The following is a 14427-nucleotide window of genomic DNA, read 5'->3' as shown; positions in this document are numbered from 1 at the left end:
TGATGGAACATATATTCTCAAGATGGAATTCATAGTCTCTTAACGGAGATACAAAATATTCCCTTGAGATAAGTTTAATAGGTTTAGTTATTCAGAGTGTTGGGCCCAACCACTTTAGTAAGGAGTTACTAAAGTATATATTTATGAAATTGGATTTCATAAATATATTATGAATAACATAAAGGATTAAACCGGGTACTCAAGGATTAAGATGTAGTAATCTTCAAAATAGCAGTCTATATTCATGATTTTGGATTACTACGAATATTTTAATGAAGGGGTTGCATACATAATAAAGTCTTGGGATATAATTTATTAATAAGGCCTAGAGTGCAATTATATTTATATAGTGGTATTAAATATAATTAATGGTAACTTTGGACTTGTCAAAAGTTGACGGAAAAACCCAAGGCCCATTGGAGCTAGTGTCTTATTGGTCCCTTTTGGTTCCACTCCAAGCCACACACTAAAGCCCAATTGGAAAGGCCTAATAGGCCAGCCCAATTAGATAATCACTTACTTATAAAGGGAAAAACATACAGAATTTTTATTAGTGAAATAAGAAACGGTGTGTGAGAGAGTGTGAGACACACTTTCATTCTCCCTTTGAAAACTGATTGAGAGACCACATATCTTGGGCATAAAGTGGAATTGGAGTGAAGATTAAAAGTGTTCCTAAATGCTTCTAATATTTGTTTTGAATTTCTCCATACCAAGGTACGCTATCTTGTTCTTAAATTCTGAAATTTACATAGTGCATGTTATCAATCATGAATGAAATAGATCCTTGTTCGTTGCTTCCATTGTGGGTTTTGCATGAGATGCAAAACCAGAATTTTTCCTTCAATTGGTATCAGAGCCAGGTTTTCATATCATGATTGTATAGCGTGTGATTGAATTTTAGAATTTTAGAAAACCATTATCTTTGTGTTTTCAATTTACTGCATAAAGTTATTGTTACCAATGATATATTGTTATTTAATTGGTATTGAAATAACTGTCATGTTTCATATTACTATACCAAGATAATGGTGCCAACTTGCAATGTTAATATGGGATTGAATATAATTATTGCATTTAAATGTCTTGTGCTTGTATGATGCCAAGAAGATCAAGTGAATAGTGCTGTGGTTTTATGGTTGCATAGATACAGTTATTATTTAATGAAGTAACTGTTTTGTAACCATTAAATATATGCACTATTTGGACTTTTTCTTGTACCGTTTGGCATTTATTGCATGACTTGGAATTTAATTGCATGGTTTGAATGTTCTTTCACGGCTTGGACTTAATGTATTGCTTGAGTTTGTTGCATTACTTGGTTTAGAATAAGACAGAATGGTGGCCCACGGTTGAATTGATTTTTGTCCAAATGCATTGGTTTTGTATGCAAATGCTTTATGGCCATGAATAAATAGAATTCGTATATGGAGAATTCCACCATCTGATAGCACTATATATAATATAATATAATTATCATATATTATATATTGTACTTGGAATTGATGCATGGCTTCGTCATTTGTCTTGCATGGATATAGTCCACTTGCATGCATATAGATATAGGATTCTATTTGCTTATAGAATCCGTACATTGTTGTTCTTGATGGCCATAAATTATATATATATATATATATATATATATATATATATATATATATATAATGTAATAAATATATATTACATATATTAATTTGTATATTATATTATATATAATATAATATGGATTTTTATATGTAATAAAGGTTTTTATTACGTTATATATATTTATATACGTTAATGCTAGTTTAATGAAATTTATTCCCAATGAGATTAGGATTATATTTTTTCACGTGTTTAGCATTATTATGGTTCTTGATCTGTAAATCTTCATCGATAAAATCAAAAAGTGTTTTTGATGGGAGAACAATGAAGATGCCAAAAACGGTTACCTGAAAATTCTGAAAAAATTCAGTTTTGTGAGTCTCAATCGATCGAGAATTCCTTTCGACCGATCGAAGGCACTGAATTTTGAATTTTCACTTGTTTTTGACTAAGTGTTAAAACTTTAATAAAAGCAAGGCTATGTGATTAATTTTATAGTCCTTTAAAGTTAAGGATATTTATTAATCATTATCTAACTAAAAGATCTAATGAGATCAAAGATGTTAGTTAAATAGAACTCTTAGTTCTAAATTGTTTTATGATTAAAAGTCCTTAATTTATTTTAATTAGAGAGTTTTAATGAGATTAAAATTCTAATTAAAAAGTTATATAGTTTCTAATGAGATTAGAATATTTTATTTAATAAATTAAGGAGAGAGTTCTATATAACTAATTTTTGATTCATTAGTGTTTAAGGAATCCTAAATAGTTTATGACTTCCATTTTAGTTAGTGATTCTAATGAGATTAAAGTCTTGAACAAGTGCAAGGTTATTAGTTGTGATGGGATCACAATTATTTAAGAAAACCCAAATAACGAGTGGGAGTGCTTAAATAACCTTTTTGTTAAGTTTATTGTAATGTGAATAAATACCTTGTCTTGACTTTGAGTCTTGCATTCCATGCGGAGGGTATTTACTTCACGGATTACAAGGTTAAATTTCTTTGTGATTAAGCGAATGTTCGTTACACTAAAGTGACGTGACTTAGTAACGTCACATCGAATTTAAACAATTAAACACATTTGATGTGTAGGGTTAAATTTGTGATTAGATCACAATGTTTTTAGGACAATCCACTTGTTTTAAAATTTCTAGTGGGAGAGAGATACAAGGGTTGGATCTCACGGCCTCCATTGTTGGTTCATAGTAGTGTGAAATATATATTTTGTCTTTGCTTCGAGCTTAGTATTCCATGCGGAGAGTATTTATTTCATGGTACTACATGATTGAATTTCTTGGTTTATAGTAGTTTGATTAAACATCTTGTCTTAGCCTCGAGCTTTGCATTCCATGCGGAGGGTGTTTTGTATCATGGCACTACATAATAAACCTGTTTAAGGGGATGAAATGTGGCTACACATGATTCTAGGCAATGGTGTACACTAGACTAAGTTTGATAGTATCCTTTATGCTGAGTTCTTGCTATTATCACTTAGAGGCCAAAGAAATAGCGGCAAATTATTTTGTTTGGTAAGAGTTACCATGATAGCATTAATAATGAAAGTAATTCTCGCCTGATTGTAGTGGTTGGTATTCACTCTATGCTGAGGAATATTAATTGCGGGATTAGGTTGTCGTTGCACCTAGTATAGTATGTTTTTCGAGTTTTATACCATATGGTTATGGATGCAAAATATAATGTCCCTGTAATTATGTTCATAGTCTCGAATTGAAGTTGCCATAAATTTTTGTTCTCTAACTATTTTTTTATTTTATTGAATCACATTAATTAAGATATAATTTTGGACATGGTGCTTAAGGTGCTGAAGTACATATATATGTTTCAATTCAGCATTATCATAATTTCCTATGCATGATATGTTTGGTATGAAATATCGTGCTACAAGACGATATTTAATATAAGTCATATTGAGTGCCAAGAAAAGCTTAAGTAGTTCCAATTTTATATCATTTTATGAAAATATTTTCATTTTAAAATGAATTGGAATTCTTGGATGTAGAGATTAAATGTTAATCTCATATGGATATGATTCATAAGTCCATGTTAGAATCATTTGACCAATTCAGATTGTTTTGAAAATAAATTTCTTTTATATTATCTGAATTGATGAGTGAGTTCTACACAACGGAAGACATCCTAAAAGCTAAGGCTAGGATCAATATGATTTAATTCAAATTCTTAGCCTAGACCGAAAGGAAAAGGTGGTAAGAAGAGGAATTAAAATACCAAACAGTTGGGCAAGCTATTTGTCCTAGTAGTTGCCAAAAGGAAATTAGACTCAAAAGTATAACCAAAAGGAAAGTGTTTCCGTTTTGGTAAAGCTAAGTTTTGTCCATGATTGTTTTCTAGATGGAGATTTACATGTTTTACTTTTTAAAGAGAAAGTTTTCATCCTTTGGTATTGTATGTTTTTGGCACTTATGTCTAGATCTTATTAATCTAAATGATATTCAAGATTGGTGAAAGATGGGCTTTTAGAACCATTATTTGTTAAAATTTCAATCTATGAATTCTATTTAGAGGATAATATGATCTAGGGTTCCTTTATTGTAAAGGAATATAATATCAATGACTTCTTTAAGTCAGTGCATACATAAAGGAGGAATAAGACTCTTTTAGAAATAGTAAAGTACATGATAAGTATTTCCATTTCCTTATTTCTTTTGGAGATATACTCTATGTATTACTATACATTTTCTAAAATTGATTTCAAAAGTTTGTTCCTAAGACATTTGTCAAATTGTGGATTAGGTAAAAACCTAGTATATGATACTTCCACTTTTGGGGATGTCCAGCACTTGTGCTAGAAAGGAAGTCTAACAAAATGAAATCAAAAGGTAGAAAAATGTGTGTTTATGTTGGGTATCCAAAAGGAATTTCAAAAGATTGTTTTGGTAGTCATAAAGAAGATAAGATGTTTGTAAAGTACAAATACAAAGTTCTTGATGATGACTATGTGAATAATCTTAAAGCTATACATAGAATCGTTCTAGAAGAAAAATGTCAGAATTTGTTGTAAGACAACTATGAAATACATTTAGAAATGAGATGGTTGTATTAGATACATCACAAGGAATTATTCTAGATATATAGCTAATACACCAATACAATTTCGTAGTGGGGGGATTATCAATTATCAAATAAATTCATACTTTTGGAATAAACTTTTGAAGTCATTCCACAAGGATATGAATTTGATCCTCGGTCCTACATTGAGGCAATAGATTATATAAATATGGATTACTGGATCAAGGTTATGTAAATAGAATTAGATTCTATTTAAAGTCTAGAACTTGTAGAGGAGCCTAATGGCATTGAGCCTAATGGCATTAAGCCTATTGTTCTCAAATAGGTCTACAAGAAAAATTGAGATTGATAGATTTGAAGGTGCAAACCTTCAAAGTCAAGACTAATGGTGAAAATATTTATTCAGAACGAAATGGTTCGACTATAAAAAGATTTTTTCACCAATAGTCAAGTTTGCCTTTATCTAGATTCTTTTATCCATTATATTTCATTTGGATGAAAAATGGCAATGGATATCAAGAAAGCTTCTTTTAGTAGCAATCTTGAGGAAGACATCTATTTGATGTAACTAGACTTGTACATAGCAAAGAAACGGTAGTATTTAGATTGCAAGTTCCTTAAATTCCATTTAAGGATTAAAGCAAGCATCTAAATCATAAAATATTATCTTTGATCAAGAAATCAAATTGTTTAATTTTGATCAAATATTGAAAGGCCTTATGTGTGTATAGCTATATAGAATAATAAATTTCTTAATGTATGTTGATGACATTCTAATCATTTAGAATGATGTTGATTTATTGTCATCAATGTGTTATTGGTTGTCTAGTCCTGTTTGATATAAAGTACTTGGGAAAGGCTGGTCACATCCTAAGAATTAAACTTTGTTATAATTCAGAAATTAGGATGTTGGGTCTATCTCAAACTGCTTAAATAGATTAGATTCTAGCCAAGTATAGCATATAATACTTCAAGAAATGATTCTTTCCTTTTAAGTTTGAAGTTCTTTTATATAGGATTGTGGTCCTAAGACATATAAAAGGAAGAGCATATTAAGACGGTTCCTTATATCAAATAGATAGGAAGTCTTTATGCTATGCTACATGCTAGGCTAAATATCTATTTTACGGTGGGCATAGTAAGCAAATATCAATTGAATCAAAGATCACTTAAGTTAGTGGGAGTAAAGCATATACTCAAATATCTTATGGGAATGAGGTGTTATATGCTTGTCCACAGAAGTGAAGTTTTGATTATTACTGGATGTGCAAATACTGATTTGTAGTTTGATTGTGATTTATGAAATTGGACTTCAAGATATGTGTTCATCCTTGGTGGTGAAGATACACATTATGAAATTGAACTTCAAGATATGTGTTCACTCTAGGTGGTGAAGATACACATTAAGTGTAAGTGATATCTTCTCATTAGAGAGATATGAGTACATGAGAAATAGTAGTAGTAGAGAAGATAATTTATGCAATAAATTTGACTGTAACTTATTTCCAAGCCTTGCCTTAGAGTGATTATGAATTACTCTAAAGAGAAATAAGTGTCAGATATATGATAAATTGTCTTTGAGGGCAAGTGGGAGATTGTTGGGATTTATGCCCTAAAACCCAATTTATTGGCATGTATATAATAATTAAATTGTTTAATTATATGAGACTATTTATAAATGAACTAAGACATTATCATAGTCCATGAGATGCATTGTATGTGATTTATGTGAAAAGTCACAGAAGATATAAATCACAAGTTCTTTGTAAACTCAGAAGTTTAGTTCGTAGTCGGTGATGAAATTGGGCGTTTCATCTGCGAAGACTACAACATATCAACTAAGATGATTTGTCTTGATCATGGAAGTGGAGACTTCTAGTTGGTATGTTGATATGTTTTAAGAGTTAAGACATATTGAACTGGACCGCTGTGAGATTTATTATTCTCCTAATGACTGTCAAATGAATAATAAATCTCACGACTTCTATTTACATCAATTCTAAATCCTGAGAGAATAATGGATCTGATCATGAGATGTAGGTTGTTTTGATATATCAGGAGTGAGATCTATTAGTTACGGTCAAAACCTCAGTATGTTGGGCATCTGCATTTAGTGTTGATGGAACATATATTCTCAAGATGAAATTCATAGTCTCTTAACGGAGATACAAAATATTCCATTGAGATAAGTTTAATAGGTTTAGTTATTCAGAGTATTGGGCCCAACCACTTTAGTAAGGAGTTACTAAAGTATATATTTATGAAATTGGATTTCATAAATATATGATGAATAACATAAAGGATTAAACCGGGTACTCAAGGATTAAGATGTAGTAATCTTCAAAGTGACAGTCTATATTCATGACTTTGGATTACTACGAATATTTTAATGAATGGGTTGCATGCATAATAAAGTCTTGGGATATAATTTATTAATAAGGCCTAGAGTGCAATTATATTTATATAGTGGTATTAAATATAATTAATGTTAACTTTGGACTTGTCAAGAGTTGACGGAAAAGCCCAAGGCCCATTGGAGCTAGTGTCTTATTGGTCCTTTTTGGTCCCACTCCAAGCCACACACTAAAGCCCAATTGGAAAGGCCTAATAGGCCAGCCCAATTAGATAATCAGTTACTTATAAAGGGAAAAACATATAGAATTTTTATTAGTGAAATAAGAAACGGTGTGTGAGAGAGTGTGAGACACACTTTCATTCTCCCTTTGAAAACTGATTGAGAGACCACACATCTTGGGCATAAAGTGGAATTGGAGTGAAGATTAAAAGTGTTCCTAAGTGCTTCTAATATTTGTTTTGAATTTCTCCACACCAAGGTACGCTATCTTGTTCTTAAATTCTGAAATTTACATAGTGCATGTTATCAATGATGAATGAAATAGATCCTTGTTCGTTGCTTCTGTTGTGGGTTTTGCATGAGATGCAAAACCAGAATTTTTCCTTCATGCACAAACTGGCTTAGGGTGTGTTTCACTTAGGCCAACCCCAACTCTCCTACCTCCGAATCATGGGTCGTGGTATAGTAGAAGAGATCAAAGCCCAGCAACACAAAAGGCCCACCACAACACTAAATGTCAATTTGATTCATAACCTTTTAATTGTATTAATTTGGTCCTTAACCTTTTTAGTACTTTGTTAATTTAGTTCCTATAGTTATCCCTTGTATGGAAAAATCTGATGTGTCAAATAAAATAGTAAAAAATTATTTTTCATGTCACATCAACTACCAATTGCACTACCATGTCAGATAAAAAAAATCAAAATATTCACATGTTGAGATCAAAATTGGGGAAAAATTGAAATCCCTAACTTCCTCTCTCGTCAGATTCATCTCCCTCACCCTCACTTTCAATCTCACTTGGGTCAAGATCAAGTTGCAGACAACGACTCTGGAAGTGAGGATTCCGGCAGCAGGAGGTTTGTTTTCTCTATCTTGTGATTTCTGGGATCAACTTTGAGAGGTCAACAGCCATGAAGGAGGACCCTTTAGCCCAAAAAGAGAGATACAAGACCAAAGTCCGTAAGACAATTATGGTCCTTAAAAGTAGGCATGAGAAAAATATATGGCAATCTAGGGTCAACATTGGAAAGACAACAATCATGGGAGAAGAACCGCATGCGCTGCAAAATACACCTATTGTGCTTCTGGAGTTAATGGAACCAAAGTCACTGAACTAACCGAAACTATTGTTCTTGGCCAAGAAGAAAGTATGGGATAGCGTAGGGTCAATTAAGAAAGACTAATGGCCTTGGAGGAGGACCCTCATGCACCTAAGGATAGACTTTTTTTAATTTTATTTTGATGGACTAAAGGATAGACTTGAAGGTTATACTTCTTCAAAGGCAATAATGAGAGAGAGAGAGAGAGACTTTTTAGGGATTTTAGAACCATTTATAAGATGAATTCGATTGTGAGCAGTTTTTATTTTTTATTTAATTTGACATGGCAGTACACTTGGCAGTTGATGTAGCATGAAAAATAATTTTTTTACTATTCCATTTGACACATTAGATTTTTCCATTCAAGGGATAAAAGTATGGACTAAATTAACATGGTGCTAAAAAGGTTGTGGCATGCCTTTTTTGTATTTGGGGTTGGATTGCTCCTACTCTACCACGACTCGTGTTTCTAAGGTAGGAGAGTCGAGACTAGCCTACCTGAAACACACCTTAGGCTAACTTGTGCACAAGTTAGGCCATCCCTATACATACGCGTCCTAGTAGAAACTTTGAACGTGCCACGTGCTTATGGCAGGAAAGACTGTTGCAGATATTATAGAATGAAACACAATGCAGTGGGATAACTAAAATATTTTTTTACTATTACCAATAATACATGAATAATACCACAAAGAAATATATAACAATATGATTTTGATTGACAAGCTCACAGCAAAGAGAAATTAACAATAAGAAAACAAGTTAGTTATTCATCAGTAAAGAATAGGATTTATCTGCCAGAGGAATTGGCTTAGTTGTTCAGCGGACACAAGTCCAAAAAGAGAATCAATCTCCAATGTGGGTAACCTCAGAGGGAGTTCCTTTCGTAGAAGTTACACACTTTGGAAAAATGACCTAAATGGTTTAATCTCAAATTTTTAGTTTATTAGAGAGTGGACTATTGAGAGGAAGAGAAATAGGTAGCCTATCGATGCATACTTTTGCTCCTATCACTCATGTTTCTTCCCTCCCTATTGGATTTCTGTGTTCTTTTTCATTTTCTTCTTTGTTTACTCTGTTTTTTTTTTCTTTCTTTCTATCTCTCTATTTTTCTGTTTGCCGTTGTCCCCTCCTCCTTTTTCATTGTGCACGTCTATGGCCTTTTAAACTACCTGTCGTGACAGGAAATGCCATTTTTACTCCTTAACTGCTTTTGGCTCGTTATGGGTGTCCTTCCAAGACTACCCACTAATCTGCTGGCTACCCAGCAATTGCCATTACACTACGTAGGGTGCACCACGCCTCATTCCCAAACAAAAGGCTTTAGTTTTGTCACTTACCTCTCTTAATACTCTCATTGGATAAGGGTTAAACCTCTCCCTTACCAACCTTTATAGCATGTATTTAGTGATTCCAACTCATGTTTTTACATCTTTTGGGTGAGATGTTATCCCAGTAAGACATTTCTCCCAAAAGAGCTTGAGCGGGAACCCCAAAATAGGCTCTTCCTTCTCCCCACCGCTAGATCACACCCTCTTATATCTCTAACCCGTGGCCCACCTCGCCTGTATTGGCTGGATACAAGTAGGTGGTGCTTGAGCCTTGTGTGCATACTCCACTCCCGTTTGAATTCATTGCTTTTCTAGCCTTTATGAATTTGCCATTGCCTTCGCGTTTATTTGATTCTGCTACACGCTTTAGTATTTGTTTAACTCTTGCAGCGTGAATGATACATGGGCCTTTGGGCTTTCGTTCTCTGCATCCTATCTCCTTTTTGGACTGGGCATTGCTCGGGTGTAAGCTCTCTGTCCATTTTACTTGGCCCATGTCCCCTTTTATCTTGCGTTTGTGGGCTAGCTGGCGCTCATGCCATGCCACTGCACTACTCCTGCTACGATATCACTTATCATTTTACCTTGTTGTTACTCCTGGGCTTATGGGCTGAAGCACCTGCCATGTCAATTTCTTATATTATTTCTTCTTTTAGGCTTTACTAGCTAGCATTCTTGCTGGGCCAGCCTATCCGTGCCTTGGGATTTCTCAGCCATTTCATTCCTTGGGCATCCTCAACCCATTTCATTCTTCCTTACCTCTTTCACTCCCATGAGTTTTTGCTAAATTCTTCGGGCTTCTCTGGCCCAATTACCACATCCTTACCTTTCGGGCTTATTGGTCTTTGTGCCAACCCCATGAATTTACTAATTCATTTATTGGGCTTCCCTGACTCATTTTTACTTTCTCTCAATCTCTTACAATTCTCATGGGCTTACTACTTCATTCCTTGGGCTTCCTCAACCCATTTACTTTCTTCTTGACTATTTATTATTTTTGCAGGTCTGTTGACCATCATTCTTGTCATTCTAGCCTAATGATCTTCGTTTTACTATTTTCTTTCTCCATTTTTTTCATAATGTTGGGCTTCTTCTGCCATTGGGCATTTTTGTCAAAAGTGGGCATCAACAAAGTTTAAGGACCAAATTGACACAATAGAAAAGTTAGGGACCAAATTGACATTCAATATAAAGAATAATGACCAAATTTGTAGTTTACCCTATAAATATATAAGCTAGGGGGGCCTAAGTCCAAAAGATTCATGTGGGACTTTTTTTTATGTAAGTATTAATTAAATAAAATTATTTAATACTAACCAAATCATGATTAATTTAAAACAGTAAATACATAATTTGATGAATAATACCAACTTAACTAATGTTAATTTCATATAGAGAATTTAATATCATAGTTGAGCTATAAATTTTAATAAAAATATATTGTGATTAAAAAAAAACTTTATTTTGGATACATGACAATGCAGTTAAGTAAAGTTGTAATTTAAGTTTTAATTTTATTACTTGTTTTTAAGAGAGAGAGAGAGAGAGAGAGAGAGAGAGAGAGAGAGGTAGATATTATTTGGTGCGTGGCTTTATAGGATATAGGTTTACAAAAATTAAAGTTTCAAACTATTAGAGGAGATTAGTCTATAATTGATGATTTAACGCATTTGAAACATTTTTTTGAAAAATTTTAGGGTTTCAATTTGGTTAAGTTGCTATTGTTCTCGTATTTTGTAAGTCTTGATTGACATGAAAAGAGAAAATGTATTAAAGGTATTATAAAATATTCACAATATGATACAACAATAACTATGATCGATAGACTTCAACACCTAATTAATGAATGTTTAAAGTATTTTCATCATACTATAGGTTTTGAGTTAATTTTAATCATTTGGGAGGCTTCAATTTTTGTTTTGTTTTGTTGATACAGTGGTATTTCAATCACGGTGAAGATTTGGGGGCTATTATATCATTTAAAACATTTTTTTGGGATATTATGATAATTTTAGAGGGTTTGTATAATTGTATATGTTTTATCATTTTAGAGATCTCATGAGCATTTTTCATTTTTATTTTTGCTGTTGAAGGTTTTAGAGGACTTTTTGTGGGTATTTCAAATTCAAATTTATATGAACTTAAAGCATCCAAACAATAGATATAAAAATTCTAAAATTCAAATCCTCCTATGTAACAAATGAACACAAATAAGGAGTTTTTTAATCCATAAATCTTAATTTAAAATCAAAATAAAAATAAAAATTAAAGTATCTAAACACATCATAAAATAATTCTCTTAAATTCTTTGAGTTTACACTTTTTTTTTAATATAGAAAAGAAAAAGAAAAAAAAAGCTCACTCTGACCAATGCTTTGGAGAGCCAGAGGCCCAGCGGTGGAGATAAAATTTTTTATTTATAGGGTTGTGGTTAGCGTTGCTGCGTCCATTAAAAAGAGTTTTGGGCTGGGCATTGATTTTCTTTCACACCAGTCATTGCCATCACGAATGCAAAAGGCCCTGGGAACATTGGCCCAACGGAAGCCCAAACCTCTGCCAGTAATGTCTTTTTTTTTTTTGAGATAAGCCAGTAATGTCTTTTGGGAAAATAAAAAGAACAAAGGCATCCACCTTGGCCTAATAAGTAATTACGATTGGTGAAAACATTTTTCTTCCTTCTTGGTCACAGTCCTTCCTCTATCGTTTCACTTCTACCAGTGTGAGTAGAATTAAATCTCAAATATTTAGTATAAATATAAATGCCATAAAACTTATACTTCTTTTATTTATTTATTTATTTATTTATTTTTATATATAATAAAAACATATGACTATTTATCATCAGATCAAACACATCAATTAGTTTTTTTGGATGTAGTTAGGATTTTTATGATAATTGTTCAAGGTAAGAAATTAGTTAATTTTTGGTGCAGACAAAAAGTTGTACAAATTGAGCTAACTGAAAACCAACAAATTAAAACTATACAAATTAATTAGGTTAATTGGCATCATCGTTTTTTACTATAATTTTGCAACCAAAACATATCGTGGCCTCATCCAAAAAAAATAAAAAATAAAAAAAAACAAAAACAAAAACAGGGAGGCCTCGATGTACCTGTCGGGCCAATTACCAGCACTAGGTGTTGCAGAAAGCTTTAAGGACAACCTTGGCCCACCCCAGGCCCACTAGCTTATACCTTGCCTCAAAGGTTTTCTTCTTCTTAAGCTAGTGTAGCTGGGGCCTGGGGGGCAACGGAGTTTTTGTGCTTGCTCAATGCTCATGCATGCATGATGGTTTATGTGAAAAAAAAAACAGTCAGATAACAACCCCTATTGACTGGTCATTGTACCCTTAATCCACCAGACTAGCTGGGCCTTTGCTTCTAAAATAATATGAAACTGCTCTGCCTACCCTCACTAATTGAGAGAGAGAGAGAGAGAGAGAGAGAGAGATATAGCAATAGGACTAGAAGAGAGGTGAGTTTTACTTTTAGTCAAAAAGCTTTTTTATATTTATTTATTTATCGATAATCAAAAAGCTTTTATATTTGCCGTAGTATATTTGATTATCCATTTGAGCAGGACATGTCTATGACTATAAGCACATGGCACTTTATTAAATTGTCATTCTGCTCAACCTTGGATCATTTTCAAAACTAGTCGTACACTTGTGAAGCTATTATCAATTCATTAAGGGAAAATGCTATAAAGAAGTTGCCCTCACGATATGAATCATGAGCTCTTCTACTTGACTTTAGGATTCTAATATCTATAAAGATGGTATTACTATTTAAATATATATCACATATTCACATACCGCTTTTAACAATTCCATCCCATTATTTTTAGTTATGAAGAACAAAATTTAGGTGTTATGAACTTGTGATTAAATTGATCAATATATCTAATTATGCGATTGTATTGATCTATATGGTTTAATTTATTATTTTTTAAAAAGATAACATCGTTTCTGCAATTTTAGTTAAAACATCCATATTATTGAATGCATGTAATCAAAGAATTTGACGAGCAACTAATAATAAAACCACATGATTAAACTAGTTTTAAGAATTTATTATTATTATTTTTTAATCAGAACCAAATCAAATTATAAACACGATCGAAAAATAAGAACTAAATTCTATAAACTTTGAATGGTATATATATATATATATATATATATATATATATATATATAGAGAGAGAGAGAGAGAGAGAGAGAGAGAGAGAGAGAGAGAGGATAATATAAACTTTAGATGGTATGACTTATCCACAACTCACAAAAATGTACTACTAAATATTGATAAAATGAAACTTGGAAACCCCTAGCTTTTCAAGGCTCAAATATCTATATTGTAAAGATGCTACAGGTAACACATATATTTTAGGTGCAGATATATAAGAAAGAATCATCAATTCAAAAGAAAGATCTAAAAATGAGATGACCCACTTCATAATCTTCCTCATTATGAATCTATACATTTTTTTTTCAAAAGGCAGAGAGAGAGAGAGAGAGAGAGGTGAGGTGGGGTGTGAGTAAGGGTTGTTTTATTTTTTGTATGGGCTTGGTGACAGAAACAAAACGTGTATAGATTCCATTTGGAGCTTTCCGAGGCCACGACCCTTAAAATAGGGGCTGCGAAGCAGCGCCGCTTGCTTTTATATTTTGGTTCTTTATGGTCCTAAAGTTCTTAAATTATTAGTTTAAGGAGACCTTAAAGTCCTATATGGAATATTATAATCTACTTTACTAGTATAATAATTTTATATCAATAATATTATAT

The sequence above is a fragment of the Castanea sativa genome, chromosome 2 (genome assembly GCF_040712315.1).
Source record: "Castanea sativa cultivar Marrone di Chiusa Pesio chromosome 2, ASM4071231v1".
Taxonomy (NCBI): Eukaryota; Viridiplantae; Streptophyta; class Magnoliopsida; order Fagales; family Fagaceae; genus Castanea; species Castanea sativa.
The sequence above is the reverse complement of the archived record's forward strand: the minus strand, read 5'-3'. Positions refer to the sequence as shown.